Raw genomic sequence first — 23698 nt, forward strand, 5'->3', positions numbered from 1 at the left:
ATGAATGCCTCATAGCTTCCCAGACTCTAAGATTAACCTTCTTAGGAAGTAAAGCCCAAAAATCCTCTATTGGGCGAGCCTGCGATAAGTTTGTGGGATTATCGTTTTTGGGAACAAAAAATATGTTGTCAAAACCGGTTTTGGGGTATGTCTTAAGTAATGGCATGATGCAAGGTCTGGCCAAAACACTACCACCGCCAAAACACTAACTATACTTTTAATAAATGAATGTTTCGTTATGTTGAGTTATGATTTTTTTTTTTTTTCGAAAAATTATCCGCCGAATATCCCTCGGACATTGATGAATGCCTCATAATTTCATGACAAATTTCTCAAGCTCGTTGCTTGGTAACAGCACTCAGCCTTCGGCTTCGTGCTGTTACCAAGGAACGAGCTTTCGATTGTCATGAAATTATCTCGTCTGTTATCAATGTCCTAGGGATATTACTACTGATAATTTTTCGACTGTTCTAACAACCATTCAAATTTCGTCATTTTATGTCATGTGGAACAATTTCACACAATCATGTCAACATTAGACTGATAATTGCATTTAGTGCAATTTTCAATCCCTATGACAAGACGATCGAGTTTGACAATGATCTATTACGTGGTAATAGATCTTCTATAGTCGAGAACAGCAACGAATCTAATGTTAACTTAAATTTTAATAATTGTACTTTCACTAACTGTACTTTTAATAAATAAATGTTTCGTTATGTTGAGTTATGATTTTTTTTTTCGAAAAATTATCCGCTGAATATCCCTCGGACATTGATGAATGCCTCATAATTTCATGACAAATTTCTCAAGCTCGTTGCTTGGTAACAGCACGAAGCCGAAGGCTGAGAGGTAACAGTCTTTGAGAGGTAACAGTCACTGTTACCAAGGAACGAGCTTTCGATTGTCATGAAATTATCTCGTCTGTTATCAATGTCCTAGGGATATTACTACTGAAAATTTAACATGTTAATTTTCCCAAAAAATACAAAACGCATGGTTATAACAGCAAATTTACTAAGATGTAAACTGGAGCTGGAAAGTCAGAAAATAGAACATGTGATGGAGTTTAAATATCTAGGCATCACGTTACCTAGCTACAGAAAGCTCGAAACAGAAGTAGAAGATCAAGTGAATATAGCAAATAGAGTCGCAGTTTGCCTGAATGAAACAATATGGAGAAATAAAATTATCCCCGAAAAGAAATAATAGGCAGAATTTACACAAAACAGTCATCAGATCAATAATGACATACGTGGCAGAAACACGACCTGACACAGAGAGTACAAAAATAATGATAGATAAACACTTCAATTGACGGTAAAACACTATGGAACAGAGCTAGAAGTACATAAACGCAAAGTGGAGAACATCAAGGACTGGATAAGAAATAGAAGAGTAGAATGGAATGATCATATAAGCCGAATGAAAATAAATAGAGTAGTAAAGACGGCAAGAGACGGTTCCCCAATAGGAAGACCACGCAAACAATGGAACGAGAACTTACTGAAGGCACATTGAAGAGTCATGTCTACATAAAAAGAATAAGAGTAAGAAATTTTCCCGCAATGGTTTCCATATTATGAATTTTAATTTTTAAGGCTACGTTTTCCTGGCTTATGTCGCTTTAGCTTTAAGCCTATAGCTTGTTTGGATTTTGTCGAGGTCTGCTTTAATTTAATACTTTCTTGGTAATTATTATTTCCAATTATCTTTGGCACTTCTAACTTTTACTTATTGATCCTCTTTGCCATATTTCAAAGCATATTTTTAATTTAGTTTATTTGAACTTTTAACTCTGGCTCATCTTCTTAGTGAGTGTTTCACATTACCATTTAGTCGGTCTTCTCTTGATTTGTTTTTAGTCCGTACTTTGCTGTCTTCAACATTTTTCTTATAGGTATATTCTTTTTAGATATATTTTGGTTTTATTGCCTTGTTTTATTTAGTATTTGTATTACTAATTTTGTTTAAACTTTTAATTTGTAGTGATGGTCTTTTATGTAATGACTTGTTCTTCTTCAAATATTCTTCAAATATTTGAGTTCCATTTTTAAGTATATATTCAGAGTTCCTTATTGATCATTTGATATGTCTCTTTGAGACATTTCAGTTTATTTAATTTAGTCTTCTTGCTACTGTATGATTTTGAATGTAGGCAGCTCATCTGCAGCTTAACCTCTTCTCCGATTGTCTTCTCCTAACACTATAAGATATAAGATTTTAGATAGCTTACGACTCCGTAATTTGTCAGAGTGTTCGAAGAGGTAACCTTGGCAATACTTTTTAATTTTGTATGGGAAATGTAGCTACATCATTCGGCACCAAAGGCGGAGACACTCAGCTCTAACCTAAAAGCATATTATATATAGATATGCTTAGTTTTATGGTTCTTATGTTTAAAAGTCAACAAATATTGCATAGAGCGTGTATGCATAACTACTGATGTATTTCCTTTGGTTCAAATACTTTGTTATTTTACTTACGTGTTTTTTCTAAATACCACTCACTAGTTATCTAATACTATGCCTAGTCAATTTTATTGATTGTTCGGCATTGTGCCTGTGTTTTGTAACATTCTAAAACTATTTTGTTGTGACATGTCTAAATATTATGTTTATTTGAAGTTAAGCCACAAATTTATTGTAATCGATTTCGATTTCTACTCTGGAAATCGTTTACAAAATAAGATTACTTAAAAAAAATTGCGGGAAAATGAATAACCAATACGTTTTTGGTAGGTTATGTTTTTTTAAAATTGATGGTTGACTGATTTGGTCTCGATCTTGTAGGCAATAGCTTTTATTTTGTCGAACAAAAAATTAAGGATGATATTTTTACCAACGGAATAACAAATTCTGACTGTTTTGTATGTGTGTGTGTGTTTTTTTGTATAATTTGTTTTTTAATATTGTTGTGAAGCTATTTTCTTGTGGCAGTTTAAAGTAATTACTATTTTAATAGGAACAAGCCACAGATTGAAACGCCAATAAACTTATTTTTACCTTTAATTGTGGCTTATTTCCAGTAAAATAGTAATTATGATTTGTTTGTATAAAGTGTGTTTACGCAGATTATGTGTTGTGTATTGTGTGTTGCATATGTAATGGGTGTAATTGGATCTCTACAACTTCATTTAATCCGTTATTGTTGGTATGTTATTGTTGTTAACTTCTTCTTATAGTAGTGGCAACTAAAGCCTGCCAAAGCTAAATTACAAATTGGAGGCCAAGAGTAGACAAACGTAGTAGAGGAAGACCACCTACACGTTGGGTTGACGCTATCAGGCGTATCACTAAAAATTGGTAACAAAGAGTACAAAATCGTAAAGAATGGATGAGTTTAAGGGAGGCCTATGTCCATCAGCGGACGTGAAAAATGAAGGCTGGATGATTAGCATGTATCTTCATTATTGGTGTATCTTTCCATTGCAGTATTTGCTCGTTATCCCAGGCAAGGATGCATGTCTAAGATTTGTCCAAGTCTTTGTTCTTAATGTATGTTTCATACTCGTTTATCCTGACACTTAATGGTCTTGCAGTTTCTCCCACATAGAAATTGTTGCATTCACAGATTATTTTATAGATTCAGTTCTTTGATATTTGTCGTTGTGTGTTTGTCATTTTGAATTTTGTTTTGAAATAAGTACATCACAGACAATTATTAAAAGGAAGTCAGAGACATCATCTGCAATTACACACAATATTTATGTAATACACAATAAACAAACATATCGTCGGCTTACAAGATAATCGTGTTTTAAATTTTTAAAAACTGTTTTATCTATTTTCACATTTACAACTTTTATTCCTTGTTTTGCAATTATCCGAAAGTTTTCATAAAGTTTTAATAATGATTACTGACGAGAAGAAGTAAATTATGTATTACCAAATTACAAATTTTTGTTTAATTTTCGATTTGAATACGTTGACTTAATGTTTTTTACATGAAGCATTTAAGTTAGTGTGTTTTACTTGTTTAATTTTGCTATGAAAGTATGACTTACGTACATTTTTTTATTTACCTACTGTCATACAATTACTGCAGGTTTCGTTCACATTGTAAATAATACAATAATTTTTGCTAATATAAGTCTTTACTTCTTTCATATAAATTTTCATAAAACGAGAACATTAATACAAAAAAAGGTATAACAAAACAAAACGTGTATAACAAAAAAATGTATGCTTTTAATTTTCAATGTCTTCTTGAGTTCTTTCAAGTCGGCTCCGCTGTTTGTTCTCGAACAGAAGAAGAACGTAGCAGATTTGTGAACCAGGTATGGAGCGCTTGCGGAACTATATTTTTTTCACAGAGCTTTATCAAATCTTTTTTCTCTGCATCCGAAATTGGAAGCTGCTTAGAATATAATTAAGGAATAACCAAGTTTTCATTATTATCCTCTTTGCCTTTTCTGTTAGAAGCACGATGTACAAAACTAACGTTAATATTTTCATATTCGTCGTGAAAATTAACCTTGTATTGGAGAATGTTAGGAAGCTATTTCTCATACTTAAAACACTTTTTAGAGTCTCTTTAGAGAACTCTTTAGAGTTCCCAGGTTCAGGGAAAAGAATACAATGAGTTTTGTGAAGTGGAGAGTGCGGTACTTAAAAGTATATTCGAAGAAGCTTCCGAAGGAGAGTTAATCAGTGAGATGGAGGCAAAGGATAAATACAGTGCAAGGTAATTTAAACTTAAGTACAAATATGATGACAGAACAAGTTCAATAAGTTCAAAGTCATCAAGTGCAAATTTAAATTACCTTTAATCGAGTTTAAAAATTATTCAGATATTGCAGTCTAGTTTCTCCAGAGAGGATCTCCAGATTGGAAGTTTACATTAGAGAGTCCTAAGGTTAATTATTTTAAGTCGAGTTTCTAGTAGTCCTTGTAATATTTCTGCTCTTTATGATATGATTGATAGTCATTTCGTTCACTTGAGACCTTAGACAAAACTGCTGACAAGTTTGTGGCGATATTGTATCCTCTTATTGAGTCATGTTTGCCAGAATTATGGTTTGACTATGGCAAACGGCATCATATGTTTTCGTGTCCATGGAAAATATCGGAAAAACTGCAGAAGTTGCAACTTTAGAAACAAGATTGAGTGGGCTAATGAGCATTTTGTAAAGTGAAGTTCAAAAACGGAAGGTTTTCGTTTACCGGCTGAAAATAAATATACATTCAATAGCCTTATTGCCAAGAAAAATGTAAAATTATAAAGAGCCCTTATCGTCCGCTGCTCGGTTAATAAATTATAAGGTTTGCAGGTGTATATTTTAATTATAAGTAATTTTTTGTACTTGAAATTTAATTTTTTAATTTAATTAGGAAACAAGACTGATATGCACTATTTAAAATGTTTATAAAACTAAAAAAAACAACACAACAAAATCAAAACAGCAATTTACCTTCAAAGGTAAATGAACAACAACACAACACGATACAAAAATTAAAAAAATATATTGAATGATCCAATCCAAAAATTAGAATTTTTGAAACTTTAAATATAGCTAATTTCAATTTACATTAAAGAAGGCTGCCGACTGAGAGCGAACTATACCGATCGTATATTATATTTTAAGTTTCAGTACTTGGCCTCGTTGGCAACAATGTCGCTGTTCAGAGAATTAAATTTCGAGAAAATCAAAATATTAAAATATGATGCACGTGCTGCCATCTATTCAAAAAATTGTTAAACGTTAGTTTATTTGAATGATACTCATTTTAACTGCGGTGTGAACATACTCCCTTAATATCTTATTAGAGATAGTGCAAACACTCCTGACCACGGCGCAGTAGACGGAATTTGGTTTACAATAGAACCTTTCTTCCTTTACGTCAATACTCTGCCTTTGCGCAGCTCCATGGTCAGGAGTGTTTGCACTATCTTTACTTCAAGTGATTCCCATCAACCTTTCGTTTTCCATTATGTAAATGTCAATGTTTTGTTTGGTCATATTGTATTGTTTATACAACCTGCTCCTTTTATTTTTTTCTCGTGCTTCATTTCAAAATCTCCACTTCAAAACACTGATATTTTACACCTAAATCGTTGAGTTATTCTTTTATGTAGGTAATCATTTATTGTAACGTTAAATCACCTGTTTAATATTTCTCAATATTATAAAAACAAACAATTTTCACGAAGTATAGAAAATTTCCCTGAACTTGAATTAAGCGGTCAAACACCAACATTTTATTATGAAGAGTTTAATGACCTAATATGATGAGTATTTATACATCACTATATTAACTATTACCACAATGACAGAAGTGAACCTACGAGGCAAAAATGACTTTTATTGCAGAGAAGCAGATAGGATAATTTAAAAGACAATGGACAGCTGGAATTTTATCGTTTCACAAAGGTAGTAATTAAATGGAATTTATTAATAACTTCCTACCAGTAAACAACGTGTTTGGAAAGCGAGAAAAAACACCATAAACGCATCCTTAAAATTAAGTATTTATTACAACCTTCTTTGTCTACGTGATTTACATTTTGATTGCCAATTTTGTTTTATATTTCACAATATCCCTTTTTCTTCGTGAATATATTTATTTCTAAAAGAATTTAATTATTTATGCAAAACAATTTAAAATTATTGGAAAAACATTACAATAAGAAAGAATTCGTTTTATTTAATTATTGGCTTTGGATAACTTGATTCATTCAGCCACGATAATGTATTTGATTACTTGAATTTGTTAATCATGTATTGATCTATTGCATTTGTTAACAAAATAGTACTTCGCCTGGTAAATTAAAAATATATTGTAAATATCAGTATCACAAGAATCAGTAAATTGACAAGAAACCATATTTTCATTCGTTACATTAAGGGCACTAACCAACTTAAATTGAATATTAGTATCAACAAGAGATTACATAATATAGGGATACTTTTCACGCTAAGGTGCCTTTCATAGCGACTTTATTACAACACAAGACAGGCAATGGCTAGGAGGTAAATATATGAAGACTTGAACTAAGTAATGTGGTAAGTGCCAAAATCATTATTTCGAAATAATCGATTTTTTTTTCTCGCACAATGAATGTATTAGAAATAACATTTTCAAAATTAAAAATACGTTTATTCAAGTGAATTATGTTTTTGTTCATTAAATAATTTTGCGAACTTTTTGTAAAATAATTGTAAAAAAAATAAAACAGCTATAAAGTCTTAGAATGTGCTATGTGCCATCACAAAAATATAAAATTTTGGGGTAAGAAATAATGAAAAACACAAAACATGTATGTTCTAAGGAGTATTGGGATTAAATAGGTCTTCATAAAATTTTCTATTTTCTTTCTTCAAATAGGGAACCATTGCCAACAAGTTTTGTGTTTTGAAGTTATACTTGTATACGCGCGCTCCGCGTGGGAAATTTGTACGGGAGTGAATCGGTGAAATCATTACATATGTAAGATAATGAGTACGAGAAAGACAGAGGATATACTTTCTCTCTCTTCCTCTCTTGAGAATAAAAAGATTCCTTTTGTATATATATTTAATATTATATATATTATCATATATACTGTCATAATATAATATTTATTAATATTATTATTTATGTGATATGTTTTGTATTATTTATTAAATGTTCATAATTATTTTAGTCTTTTGTATTTCTAAATAATAATCTCAATAAATCACTGTAAGACCGAGAACTGTCAATTTTAAAATACGTTTGTGTCATGTCTGATTGGCAAATGTTTTACGTGTTTGGTTCATACGCTGGTGTATGTGAGTTCGAATCCCACGTTCATTTTATTAAATATATGTAATATACGCAAAAATGCTAAATTTTAAAATAACATGAAACTTTACAACATAATCCGAGTTGTTGGTTTTTGAAGTTATACTATTATTATTTTGAATTATGTTACAGTGTATTGTATTGTATTTTTATATTAATAACAAAATAAACAATGAATTTCACTACAGAGTACGTGTAAAAAATTTTTTTTAATTTAATTCCTTTTACACATAGGTATATGAAAATAAAAATATGTATATATTTTAATCAAAATATTGATTCAATCCTTTATTTACTTACTATACTCTTATTACAGGTCAAATGTTTATATACAGCAAACGATGCACCTTATACCTGTATACCTAATTCTTTTTCTCTTTCTGCTCTCTCTTACCTATAGCATTACATATGTAATGATTGTGCAGATTGACTCCCATATAAATTTGTAACGACGAACGCGTGTATAGAAGTATAACTTCTACCGGCAGTCCCACTGGACTGCCACTCCCGTTTTTTTTTTTTCTTCAGAAATTCTACTCTAGCAGGTCCAGTTAGGAAGAGTCATTTCTGCAATAGTTTTAATTGTAACATTTCTCTTTAAAACCTTTGTTGATTTACAAGTTTGCAATTCATTCAGAATTTCTCGTATTTTAACTTATCCCGGATTTTGTCGGTTAATGTTGATACATTGACCTTTTGATATTTGAATCTTGGATGTACTGATTGAACTTTCAGAAGCAACTTTAAAATCGAAGAAGTCCTCACGGTTTATTAATGTAACAAGAAATGGTGTTTTCTTTACAGATATTGTCATCATTCTTACCAAATCCATATGTACCTCACATTTCTCTTGCTTTTTTCGCTTTTCTATTTGGGCGAAATCCCTGTCGCAACTCATAAATGAATGACCTGATACTAGATACTTGTGATTTATCTCATCGAAATACACCTTGAACACTAAATATATCCATAAAAACAATAACATTTTATTTTTATTTTGTCTGGCACAGTTGTCGCTCCAAATTGTTACTTTTCATTTCTGTGTCCGTATATTAGTGAATGGTTTAAACACACACGACGCAATTTCATTCCTTCCACGTCCTGTTATACCCTCATGCCAAAAAAAACATGAAGCCAGTGTTATTGTCCCCTAGGTGAACAAAAAGGTTGTAGTTGGAAAACTGTCGCAGATAATACATTTGACTATGAGTTAAAGTTGGCAATGAGAAGACCTGTTGTAGATCCATAGAAACTGTCAAGGTGTAAGTCCTGGGTTGCTGACAATTCTGATGGTATTTTCTCATTGCTTCTGCAGCTGCTTCAGCTTTTTGGTGATGACGTTCTAACTTAAATTGAGCATCTGTCTGTGTGGGATATTTTGTTTGCATGAGCAGTAAATCACAGGTAGCACAGGTATCCGTTCTAGACTTACGAAAGCTTACATTGGGAAAATTCTTTTTGAAAATTTGAAAGAAAAAATGATAGCTTACTGCTGAATCAGCATGAGCTTCCTTAAACGCCAAGTAAAGTCTATTTATATTGAGATCGGAGCTCAGATACTGTTTCTCGTTTTTTAAACGTTCGTAATGTCTCACGTCTCTGGGAAATTTGTTTATGTGCTCGATAACCAATGTTCTATCTTCCGGCATAAACTTTCTAAACTGCAGTTTATTACTTCTCTTTTCCTTATAAACTGAATCTCCTTTTTTGTTAACTTAGCTAATGTTTCAATTTGTCTTAAAGTTATTCCAAACACCGCGCAAAATGTCTTCCTACATACCTGTAAAATGTTGCCTTCTGCGTTGGGCAATGTGAACGAAAGCGTAACCTATCTCTTGCTCTCTTCTGGTCTCTCATAATTTCCATACCTTCTCCTCTTGATAACACACACTTGGATAAAATTCATAGCATACGTATTTTGCCGTACATTATCATTCAAACCATAAAATTCGTGAAAAAGCCTCAATTTTTGTCCATACTGTTTCTCTTTACACTTTAAGTTGCATTTGCACAATATCTAAAACAAAATTTGAGAATAACTACTGCCCAAAAATAAAAACAATATTCGACTAACCTTAATTTCAGGAGGCTGCTTGGTAGAAACTTTTTTATTATTTTTCTTTGTATAGTACTCTTCTCCAGCATTTCTTTTTTTCTGTCTTTCCTTTTGCTTATTGCTCTTTCTAGAAGTAGCACCAGCATTCATTATTATATGATTTTAAGAATGAACGCTTGAATTAACAATAACAACTTTACTAATACAACATCAAAATAGTACTGAAACTGTCATATTTATTTATTTACTTACCACATTTTTTATCGGCGACATTGTGGCGATTGAGAATTATGCATTGATGATATTTTGTATCAAATACGGATTAGAAGGTAAAATCCAAATATACAAATAAGCAAACAAGAAATTTACAATGAAGTATTGATTTCAATTGAGGACATGTGCTTGATGATGCCAAACAAACTAATATTTCAATTGGGTCTGGCCGCGCCCAATCGTCCAATGCATAATGCTTTTAACCAAGAGTTAACCGAGAAAAACTGTATGATCTCAACACTTTGAAAGAATTAATTCAAACAAATCTTCCACTATTGAATGAACAATAGAAGTGTGTATTTGATACACTTATGAAATAGAAATATGAGGATGGTTTAAAGCAGCAGTATAGAACGAGATACAAGAACCTCAGAGTCGAGGCAACTTACCTGTTAGGATTTAACTTATTAACCAAAACTTCTTTCAAAATCTTACGTACGTGTAGGTACAGTTGAATTTGACGGTTTTTTACTTATAATTCTTGACATGTAAAATTGCTAGTAATATTTATTCTTCAAGTATTATAGTAAATTTTATAGAATGAAAAGTACTCACCATCGGTTTATTGAAGTTTAATCTAAAAGAAAAAATTCAATTAAAATATATAATTAACTGCAGAAACCAAATTATATTTTTATGGTTAAAAATTAAAGTCTAAAGGAAGGGTTTGCTAAAACTAAAATCTTAAACTTGACCGAACAGTAAACAAAAAACAAACATGTTAGTTGTGGTCATTTATATTTATATAACAATTTTTTATATGAAATATAAAAAAAATTTCTATGTTTCTCATATCTTTGTCTTGTTCTTAAAGAGTCTTTTTCTATTCTTTCTTTTTCGATTTTTCGCTTTTCCCCTGTCCAATGGGTCTAAGATTGCATAATCTCTTGTGCTACTATAGTAACAAAGTAATAAAAAGAACAAAATTCATAAGCAATCTGCTTCCAGCGGATTTATAACCAACACTAAATATTTGTGAAGCCTAGAATAAAATTGTGATAGTTTAGAATAATCGTCTCGTCAATAGTCTTTGATTATTCCAAGGGACAGCACGCTGACACGACACATTTTTGGGTCATCACGATTACGGTTAGCTACCAATTTATTATAAAGGTATACCTATTATTCGGTTAAGAAGATAAGAGAGATATTTGTTAGCCGTTAAGACTATAACGAACGAACAGAAGACCTGTTCCAGGTATTTATGCCGTTAACGAATATTTGCTGTGTAGCTCTAAAACGACATATTTGGTTGTTTCCAAGAGAGGTAAACTTTCGGCCTATTCCACTGCGACCTTTTTAGATCTATTGTGGTCCTCTAGTCCTAGATAACATTCTCTAGCCTGACCCTTTTTTTAAAGTCTAGTAGCTTCGAGACTGTATCTTCCATGTAGCTATTTGCCGGTGGATTTTTTTCTCCTAATGCAAAGAATCGCACATTTGCCAGACTGTAACACTGATATAAAATGCTGTACTGTTTCTTTTTCGAAGTGACAGAATCTGCATAGGTCATTATCTGATAATTCCATCAGCTTCAAGTGCCTATTCAGCTTACAGTGCCATGTTAGAAGACCTACTATGGCCTTGACTGTTTTCCTGTCTTTGCTTATTAGGTCTGCCGTAAATTTTGGCAAATGTTCTCTAATGAATTGTTTAGCCTGTATTTGTCCTGGTGAATTCCTCCACCATTCCAGAGATTTGTGAGCTACCCACTTCCTTGTAGCCGTTCTTATTACTGATTTTGCAACTCCGCAGAAGGTTTCCGGTCCAATGAATGGCAATGATGAGCCTTGTTTGGCCATTTTATCTGCTTTTTCATTGCCCTTATGACCCTCGTGCCCCGGTACCCAGGCTACCGTAACCTTGCTACGGTCTCCTAGTTTATTTAGGGCACACACACGCAATCCCATACTAGCTTAGAATTGACCTCTACAGAATTGGGTGCCTTAAGCGCTGCCTGACTATCTGTGAAGATGGCAACTGAACAGAACGTTCTTTCCTGCCTTTCTATTTCTTTCACGCAGTGATGGATTGCAGTTAATTCCGCCTGGAAAACTGTCACCTCCTTAAATAGACTTACCGGGAAATGTATCCCTTGATATGTCCCTACTATGCCGGCTCCCACAGCCTCCGATGTTTTTGAGCCATCCGTGTACCAGGTAGCAGCAGCTTGTATGGGTACACCTTTATTCTAGTCTTCCCTGCCTGGTATCTTAATTGTTAACTTATTGTTAAAGCTATATTTTGTAACTGTTGCATCGATAGGTTTCCCCATCAGAATATCGGTTTTTAACTCCTCGATTAGCTTTTTGTTGTCAGTACCATGCATCTGGCTTATATGTCGCTGACTACGGATTAATCTGTGCATCACTGATCTGGCTTCGCCCTGTATAAAGATATGAAGTGGTGGTAGATTCAACAGGACTTCCAACGATGCAGTAGGAGTTGTTTTTAAGGCCCCCGTGATACACAAGCATGCTAGCCTTTGTGTATTACCTATCAGCCTTATTGCTTCCACTTGCTGTGTCTTTGTCCACCACGTCACCGAGCCATAGGTTATCATGGGTCAAATAACCCTTGTGTATAACTATAGAGTCATTTTGGGGTTAAGTCCTCAATTCTTACCGCACATTCTTCTACAGCTGCTCAGGAACATAGAGCTTTCTGTGTGGTTTTTAGAATGTGAGTATTCCATGTAAGCCTATGATCAAAATATACCCCAAGGTATTTTGTTTCTTTGGCAAATGAAATCTCTGTTCTTCCCAGCACCGGTGGTTTTGGGCCTTGTAGTGCTGTTTTTTTAGTGAAGTTGACGATTTGTATTTTCTGAGTATTGACTATCAGTCTCTCCTTTGCGCCCATAGTCGCCTAATGCACAGTTTGCAGTTTCAAGTTGTTGTTGACTTATAAGTTGTAGACTTTAAAGCCTTCAGTGCAGCGTAACCATTTGAGAAAGTAAATATTTGGCTGAATTGCATTATTTCAGGCCCTAATGATAACAAAAAATCGATTGATATCATTTCTATTTCAAATATTATAGGAGTATTTCCTTAGGCTATTAACAGTCTAGTCTTAGGGCCAGTTCCGTCTAGTTCTACCTGCTCTTGTGTTTTTTATTCATCAGAATAAAATGTAATGGCATATCTTGTGTTAGGTTTTAGGTTAGCCGGGTTTTAGATTCTGAGTCCCAGTAAGCCTAAAGGCATTTTCTAGAGCAATTCTCCTTACATCTTAGACACGATTATATTGCGCCTCTGATTTAATTTATTCTATTATTGCCTTTTGTCACGTTGTGTTGTTCCAACACACCAACACCAGCGCAGCATAAGTAACCATGGATCTGACAACCGTTATATATGACCAAAATATTGTTTTATATTTTAAACCGTATGTTGAGACAGTATATTTAAAGACACCTTAGATCCAATAAAAAATCCGGTACATTTAAAGAGCCCTTATTGCTGTAGTGGTGATATTTTCAAGGTGAGCATCCCACATAAATTTCTTATCAGGGTTAACTCCGATATGCTTAACCAATTCTGAGAATGATAGGTTTGTTTCATTCCAATCGAGATTAAATTGTTAATTTAGTCATATTTGTGAATAAAACAATTATTAAAAAAACTAATACAGAATTAAAACATTTCACATTTGTATTTAGGTATAAAACATATTAAAACTTTGTGTCGTCAAAATTTATACAGTAGCATAACGTGACGTTTTCGATATAGATCAGATCATCTTCAGTGCCTTCTTTAAAATTGAAGCTAACACTAAAATTGTATAGTTCATCCCAAACCCTTCTTTCAGTGCGTCATAGTTTATCGAATTCTCTCTAACGCATTAAGCTAGAAGTGACAGAAAAAAACGTGAGTCTGTGATTATTATACATAGAACTTAGAAAATTATATTTCGTTTACGGGTATTTGCATATTAAAGCGAATTCTACTTGCGGATATATAATTGGTCGGAGTTCAGAATACGCTAAATAGATATCCAATCAATGATGCGCATAAATATAATTTGACGTAGATGGTCTCGATAGTGACAGTACTTTGACAATGTCAACTGATAAAATGATAATTGTTATTCCAGGATAGTATTTTTAGACATTTTACAGTGAAAATTTAATTTTGTATTTATTGTCATAAAAATATTTTAAATATGCCGAGATATACAGAGAATGAACAAAGACTAATATTAAAATTATTAAATTATTTTCAATTAGAAAAAGAGGCTGGGAAATATTTATTACCAGTTTCTGCCGTTCGTGAAGTAAGTTTTAAATTATTCTAAAAAATATTCATATTAGTAGTTTAAATATTATACATTTTAGCCATAGTGTTTGTAATAAATAATAATAAATACATAAATAAATGTTAGCTAATTAAGCACTTTCCTTGGAGTGTATAGAATAGGAATTATGACAAACTGTCGTTCCAACATAATGCACAATAAAAATTTTTATACAGGACGGGACCTCTAATATGTAAATTAAAAAAGAATTTGAATTCTTAAAGTTTTTACTCCATATTTTCAGCCTATTACGATCCTTCAACTGTCAGATTTAACTAAAATGGCATGCAATAATTCTCGACATTCTTAAAATCCTATATGACGTCAAAATTAGTGACGCACTGAAAGAAGGGTTTGGGACAGACTGTAGCTATGACATCAATATATGGTTTTACATTGTTCTAAATTTAAATTCTAAGATGACTCTAGGTCGATGACATTGGATACAATTTTAATACTTAAAGAGCAACATGTTTCTTTGCTCGACTTGAACACGTGGTTCTTGTCAGTTAAAACGATACAGACCAAAACAGTTGTTGTTTCATTAGGATTTATTGAAAGTTGTTTTTTGGACAATAGGTCTCAGACATTTTATATGTGATCAGCAATATTACTATCATGCTTATTTCTATGCTCTATAACCAAAAACTATAGTCCAACTACTATAGACCACAGTAAAGGAGATAAGACTTCTCCTTGAGGACAATAGCATATTGATTACTTAACTTTATCTGATGTTTATTTGATTATTTTATAAATATGATACTTGATACAATTGTTATGATAATCAACTATATCATTTGCTATGATAATAACTATTTTATTTGCTAGGATATTTATCTATGTTATTGATATGATAATTAACTGCTTTATGTGATTCCGTATCTGACCATCTTATTTGATTATTTTGTGAAATATTTAATACATTATTAATATATTTGCCCAATTATTTGATTACTTTAGATGATACGTGTTATTTGGTTATTCTGCTATATGTGTGATATGCTCTCAGAGCACTGACTATACCGTTCTGAAGAGACCTAAGAAGGTCCAAATACGTATCAGCGGTTGTTGCTGCACTGTATCAAAACAAAAATCTAATACCGTCATTCTGTCTATATATATATATATATATATATATATATATATATATATATATATATATATATATATATATATATATATATATATTCTTTCTTGTGTTACTCACCGCTAAGAACGACGCCGCCCATATTCTACCAGTATAAGCAACGGATCCTTTGAGCTTATTGTGTACTGGATATTAATAGTATATTACTTTATAAAGCGGAGAAGCATGTAATAGAGTGCAAGTCAAGAAAAGTCGCTTCTTTGCCGAATAAAGTACACTATTTTTTCTTCAAACGTAGCAATTTTCAACCATAAATAGTACAATTCATACGCTATTTTTACTCGAAATTAACTGTGACAACTATCAAAGTCGTCTAGATGTTAGAAATTAAAATAATTAAGTCGTCGGTGGGATTTGTGTCTCCCTGGTTACAGTTGTTTGACAGTTGTTTGCAATTATTAAAGACAGCTTATTGTTGTTGCGACCGCAAGTGCAAATTTAGTGCGGAAATGGAAAACCTAAACGAATTTGAGTTCGCGGCTAATGATGCAGTAGCACGTTTGGGGCTACTCCAAGTCCGGAGTAAAGTATCGGTTAGCGTACAAGCACTTCCAAGAGTGGTGCGATACAAGAGGAGTACGGCAAGTTACCGAAAACGTTTTACTGGCATATTTTAATATAATGGAACATGAAAATAATACAATGTGGTCACGATACTCTATGATAAAATCCGAGTTAGTTATTAGAAAAAATGTGGATATAAGCAAATTTTTAAATTTAGGTGCCTTTCTGAAAAAAACAAGCGAAGGGTATACTGCAAAGAAGTCTAAAGTTTTCACTAAAGACGAGTTTGATAAATTTTTGTTTGAAGCGCCACATAAGTTGTATTTAGGATTAAAGGTAAAAAAAATTATATTGCAAAGCATGTAGTACACTCTACTAAATTATAAAAATATTTCAGATTGTTTTGTTAATTGGGGTTACCGGCGCCTGTCGATGCGAAGAAATGGTAAAAATCAAGACTGTGGACATTGAGGATAAAGAAAATGTAATAATTATCAAAATCCCAGAAAGTAAAACACGACAAATTAGATCTTTTACGATAATTGGTCAAAACTACATTAAACTGTATAAAAAGTATGCATCACTGCGGCCTGAAAATTTCACAGAAAACCGATTTTTTATCAAGTACCAAAATGGAAAGTGTTACCGAAGCGTTATGGTAATACATTCGATCAGCGCAGTAGCCCAAAAAGTAGCTAGTTATTTAAATTTAAACGATGCAAGCGCATACACGGGTCACTCTTTACGACGAACTTCAGCAACACTTTTAATTGATGGAGGCGGAAATCTAGAATGCCTCAAACGACATGGGGGCTGAAAATCAAGCACGGTTGCCGAAGGATATATAGAGGATTCAATAAGAAATAAGAACAATAATGCTCAAAAAATTTTAAACCCTCATGATTCGCCAACATCGGGAATGATTGCTGAAAGTTGTTCTTGACCATCAGTATCATCAACAATTACCAATGCGTATCAAGAGTCGGGAACATTTTTGCACGGTTTCAATTTTGAAAATGCCTCATTAACTAATTGTACTTTTAATATTACTATAAATAAAAATGATGTTTAATTGTTGTTAATGACATTTGTATTGTTGCTTTGTGACTTGTTTCATATTGTTGCCATGACAACATTTTTCCCTCCATCGTAAAAAAAAATGGGAAAAAAACTGCTGCCGGTGGAGACATCAAACTTTGATAGAATCAAGTTAGATAAGTAATGTCATCATTATTTGACATTTGAAGAAAAAAATATTTTTTCATAATCCAGATCACCTTAGCACGGTACAGCACTTTATTACATTGGTTTTTTCATACACGAAATATTTATTTTCTTATTGCTTTGAGAATTGTCAAACTACCGTCACTTAAAAGGCCAAAGTCAAATTTTAATAATGAAATTAAATATAATTTTTCTACCACCATCGACCGCTTTCGCATATTATGATTTGCTATACATCCTCAGGTCAACGGTACGTGGTAAAGTAAATACCGAAAATATAATAACGCGTATAAGGGTGCTGTCCGGTACAAAATATATATAGCAATTATGCCAATATTATATGTGTGCAATTTATTGTTATTTATTAATTCTAATTAATTAAATAAAAAATTGTGAAAAGATAATTAAATGAAAATTGGTAATTAAATAATCTTTTTTTTTGTAATTGCATAGACATTAGTCATTTAGTCAGTTGCAATAGATTCTCCAATCAGACAAATGCACAACCCTTTCCCTAATAGAAAACTAACGGATAATTAATAGAAGAATATACGACAAGGAAACTTACAGGGTCACTTGCTTCTCGTCTAGGTACCCATCAAGATATTCTTAGTAGACAAACAAAACTGGACCACGGATAAGATGTTATAACAGTTAGGGTAAACAAAGGATACAAATCTAAATTTCCACACGATTATGAAAAATTCCATTCTCGCGTACAAATTCTATAGAACCGTGCATGAGTCTGACAAGAAATCTATAATTATATTATATATTTGTTGTGAACCTGAAGCCAGTAGCGACTGGATATTGAATGGTGCATACATATTAAATTCGATTAATTTTTTTTAGAGAGACAGCATTTCAAGTCACCCAGTTTTCCGCAATGTTTGCAATTGTCATCTTCAATCACATTTAATTTATATGAATGACTTGGATAGCACGCATCTTCAAAGCGTAGTCTATTTATGGTGGTTATATATTTACGTGGAACAAAAAGAGAAATCAAACGATTTCTACCTAGCGAAACCGAATTATGATTTACATGGAAATTTGAAATTCTTAAACCAAGTAGTTTGTGGAATAACTGGTTGTAAAGTGGTGTATCTTGTATGGTTTGTAAAGCAGTAAAGATTCCATTGATCTCACCATGTCGATAGCTGGTTTTTTTTAAAGTCGTAATGGCATCTGATACACATAAAGAATATGACAATAAAGTGCCTGATATTATACTGGTTTTAGCTAAGTAATCTACACGTTCATTATCTTTAAATCCAATATGTGCTTAACCCAAATAAATTTTACATTAAAGCCAGAGTCTGTTCTGCTAAGTACTTCAATGATCCTTTATTAAAAAAATATAAGGATTACTAAATGTTTTGGGCAAAAAAGTGTTTTTTATGTTCTGTAGAACTGAAAGACAGTCTGAAAGACTTAACGATTTTTTAATGTACGAGTTTTTAACATATTTCAAAGCTTCAAGTATGGCCAATGATTCCGCCGAGAAAATTGAAAACTCATTGGAAAGTTTGTACTTAAATTCAGAACCTCATGAGGGTAGAAAATAGGCACAGCCAGTCCCTTCTATTGATTTAGATGCATCTGTGTATATAACTGTGTCATCACTATAACAGTTCAAAACAGATCTCAGAATATTGTCGCTCATTTTGTTGTTGATACTGTATGTGGGTATTATAACTTCAGTTTTATGGAAGAGAGCAAAGAAGTCTAAATTTTTGTCCACTTTGGCCAAATTCTTTGAAAAAATAGAATTGTTCTGTAAAGCAGTGCACAAAGGTAGAGATGGCTTTTTAATCCAATATTTGTGAGTGAGATCTGATTCGTTAAGTTGACGTATACTGGAAAATAATTTGGGATTTGTTGAGTGGGCTTTGAGTACCCATTTTTCGCTTAATAAATTTCTTCTAATCGCAAGAGGAGGCTCAGAAGCTTCAACATGTAGTGGTTGTACAGGGGTAGATCTCATACCATCTAAACAGACCCTTAAGGCAGAATTTTGAAAAGTGTCAATTTTTATTAGAAGATTTCTAGACGCAGAACCATAGAGAGTAGCACCATAATCTAGAATGGATCGTATATAAGCTCTGTAAAATAATAAGAATGTTTTAACATCGCAGCCCCACCACACTCTAGTTGTCTAAGAAAATTACTACCTTTGTTGCATCTATACAGCATATATTGTATGTGTTGTTTCCAAGTCAATTTTTTATCCAGGATAAGGCCCAGATATTTGACATGGTTTTTAAATGTAAAATATTGATTATTAAGAAGTATATTTTTATTTAGAGAAAGGTTGTGTCTTGTAAAGATTTGGCAATTGATAAATTTAAGCCGTTCTCTAAGTACCATGGGAAAAGAGAACTACATACTCTGCTTAGGTTTTGCATACCGTTTTCATATTTCTTACTTTCTGTATAGTCACAAAAGTCATCTGCACATTGTATTATTTTGAATGTTGTTTATTTGCATATTATGTTTGTCAGAGGTGTACATATTAAATAAAATTGGCGATAATACCGAGACTTGTGGTATGCCGTGATAGTTGTGTCGAGGTCTTCTTAGTTTGTTATTATGGTCTCTGACGTAGATTACCCTGTCTGTATAGAAACCGATAATTGTGTTAACGAAAGCAATTGGCAAATGAAAGAAATTTACAATTTTGAATTTCAAAATTGACAAACAAACTGATTTATATGCTTCGTTAATATCCAAGAATAGGGCTGTTAAATAGTTATTCCTAGTTAAGTTATTCTGTACATCTACAACAAATGTTGTTAAAGCGTCTAGAGTTTCAAAACTTTTTTTGTAGTCAAATTGGTTTACTGGGAGAACATTCTCTTTTTGTATCCAACAATCTAATCTAAATTTTATAAGCCTTTCTAGGGTTGGTATCACAAAATTTGGATCCTTTCTGGGTTTAAGGATAGGAACGACGATATTTTTGAAGGAAACGATAACTATGTTATTTTGGATGATATCATTGAAGATATGTAAAAGATGGTTTTTTGCAACCTTTGGTAGGTTGATTAACATGGGGTATTTTACATGATCTTTGTGTAGGTTGTGTAGGCGAATGTTAAACCCATGGAGGAGATACTCTATTAAAGAAGTCGTCTAATAAAGTATCATTGAAGGGTTTTGTACTATTATGTAATTTTCGGTCCATTTTGTTAGCTTGTGACCATATTTCTTTAGAAGAAGTATTTTTGCTTAAATTAGAACACCCTTTGATCCAACTAGCTTTGGCTTTTTGTTTTAGCTGCTTTAGTATGAGCAGTAATTTTCTGACATTTTAGATAATTATCAAGGCCTGGTGAACTTTTATAAACTGCTAATGCTTCTTTTCTGTTATTAATTATCAGATCACATTCTGGGTCCCACCAAAGCGGAGGGGATCGATTTTTGGATTTAAAAATTTTGTATTGAGGACTAGATTTAATAGCAGCATCATTAATGCAATCTATTAGAACGTTATTATTTTCATAAGTATTAAGGGAGTTAATTTTATTGGAAAACATGTTATCAATTAAGGATGTATACAGGGACCAATTGGCATTTTTGATATTCCAATTGCTTTTTGGATAAATTGTTTCCTGCGATGTGTTGGTTATTGAAAAATGCATAGTTATAGCAAAATGATTGGAGGCTAAAGTGTCAGATAAAACTGACCAGGTAATTTAATTAGCTATTAGCTGTGCGGAGGGAAGTATCAAGCGTACCATATCTAGGAAGATATGTAGGTTCTCCATTATTCATAATTACAAGATCCTCAACACTACTAACAATTTGGTGATATATATATATATATATATATATATATATATATATATATATATATCTATATATATACAAAACTTAATTCTGTTGTATTAATTTTAACGATAGCACCGCAGACTAAAATTTCATCGTTAAATTGTTTCTAATATTTATTTGACAAAATTGTTTGTATGGTTGTTTTAATTAAGATTGCAACACCTGCGTACCCGTCGTACCTATCTTGGCGAATTACATTATAACCTTTAAATAATATATAATTCTAATTGGGTTTGAACCGAGTTTCACTTAATAAGGCAATGTCAATATTTTCAGTTGTTAAAAAATGAACTAAACTGTTTTTATTTGAAACAACGGATCGAGCGTTCCATTGCAAAATTTTTAATGATTTAAATTCTGTAAAGATGTTATTTATTGATGATGTCCTCCAAAATCGTTTTTATTCCATGGTAAATACTATCTTGACTTATTATTTTTATATCATCTACAGCTTAAATATTTGTGATTAAATTAAAAATATAATTGGAAGTAAGTGGTTCTAAAACTGTCTGATCTGGTTTATTTTGACAACTAGGGATGTTTAAATTAGCAGGAAGGGGTTTAGTGGCCCAAAATTAAAAGGAAACATAGATGCATTATGTGGGGACTGGGGACTGTGAGGTAGTCGTTTTTTCGCTATGTTATAGTGACTTGAGGAGGGTTGTGATGTGTTATTTGATGATATGTTTTGGTTTCTGCGCGTGATTACACACTGCGTGACTTTGCCAATATAGGTTTCCACAGAAAAAAACACTATTTATTGCAATTTAGCTAGGTAAAATATTTCCCTCAAAGATGACTATTACAGTCCTTTTCGGTACATATGTAGTTAGTTTTTCCTTCCGTGTCAATCCTTCTAAAAGTTCGTTTGAAACCTAATATAGGGAGGGAGATTCACTGTTATCTAACAAATAATTTTCATCGTATTGGGTATCAACATCTCTGATTAGACCTTTAATTTCTAGTAGATGATTAGGAATATAAGCTACCAAATTTTCATTTTTTAACTTTAAATTTTTAACCAAATTATTTGCATTAGAAATTAACCTTAACAAAACGTTAATTCTGTTTTTTTCAATGCCTTTAATTTTAATAATATTAGGAATATTTAACTTTTTATGCAAAATATGCGCGGCCGTTAAGGGATGCAAATGGCCTTTATTTTCATTGTTTGTTTTTTCTATGTAAACATAACCATTATTAAAATTCTACTTATCTGATTTGACGTTGAAACATTTTTACGCTACTGCTTTTTGTGCTGTTAGAGTCTCTGGTTCTGGCTAGATTGTAGTACAGTCACTGGTTTTATTCGCATTTTTCGCAGTCGAATCATCAAAATTTTCTGTTAAACTGGATTCATTAATACGTATTTCACTATTATCACTAACACATAAAAAGTTTAAATCACCCAGTGGCGTCTCTGGGGAAATCGCCTCTCCCATGAGGGGGCCACTTATAGACTTGATTTGAGTTAATGTCAAACTTCGAATCACCTGTACTAATTTAAAATCGAGTTAATTAGTAAGTAAAGACAATACTTGTATCTGCATGTAAGTAAAATTATTTAATTTTCACTTAAATCTTTTTCATGAATTTTTTATCTAATCAATTGGAATTCACACTTAATAAATTGCACACATATAATATTGGCATAATTGCTATACATTTTGTACCATAGAGCAGCCTAATGCGGGTTATTATTATTTTCGATATTTAGTTTACCATGTACCGTTGATCTGAAGATGCATAGCAAACTATAGTATGCGAAACCGGTCGTTGGTGGTAGAATAAATTGATTGTGAGTAACTTTTATTCTTATTTCTTTTACCTAATTTTAAATAATCATTTTTGAGGTGTGATCCTTTATTATAAATTATACAGATTAGTGGCAGGTTATATTAAGTAGTGAGGTATTTTACGGTTAGCGCGAAATCTCTACCATTGATTAAAAACTACAGTACTGTACACTAGGTACTGTGTAATAGTTTTTAATCAATGTCACTACTTTGGATAATTCTTCGTTTTTCCATATGATATATTTTAAATAGGTACTCTTTCGTATTGATTCTTCTATCAAAGTTCTTTCGATGTTATTTTAAAACTTATTCATTTTCATATGGATTAATCGATTTAGAAAAAAAAACTAATTATTTATTGTGTTACGAATAAATTATCATGTTTTTACTTAATGGCCAATAAAAAATAAATCTAGAACTACATGCTATTTATAGGCAGATACAATAACTCGTTTTTTAGTTTAGGTAGCCGGATATTTCTTTTGAATAATGTGAGAAAAATTACTAAATGGAAATATATTAAAACAATATTTGTTAGCAAATAATTCAACGCTTTAGGTGATTTGCATAATATTTACATATGATATATGGAAATATAAAATTTTGTTACTGTTCTAGATATTGTTAATAAAATAATGTAAATTTTATATAATATTCAAAAAATAAGAGTTAGAATTATGATTTATTAGAAGTTTTTCTAATCCGAAGAATATGCTGAAATATTTTTACCAAATAACTTAAATATTCTCTCTAGAAGTCAAAAAGTCCAATATTTTTGCAATCAGACATTCAGCACAAC

General features: G+C 32.0%; 1 long non-coding RNA gene across 1 annotated transcript in view; it reads right to left on the bottom strand.

The window, feature by feature from the left end:
- Positions 1 to 10653: 10653 nt before the first annotated feature.
- The window catches only part of LOC140447774 (uncharacterized), a 495584-nt gene continuing 482539 nt past the window's right edge, over positions 10654 to 23698 (bottom strand). Inside the window, exon 3 of the long non-coding RNA XR_011951634.1 lies at positions 10654 to 10672. This is a non-coding gene — a long non-coding RNA (uncharacterized lncRNA). The remainder of the gene's footprint in view (positions 10673 to 23698) is intronic.

This window comes from Diabrotica undecimpunctata, chromosome 8 (genome assembly GCF_040954645.1).
Source record: "Diabrotica undecimpunctata isolate CICGRU chromosome 8, icDiaUnde3, whole genome shotgun sequence".
Classification (NCBI taxonomy): Eukaryota; Metazoa; Arthropoda; class Insecta; order Coleoptera; family Chrysomelidae; genus Diabrotica; species Diabrotica undecimpunctata.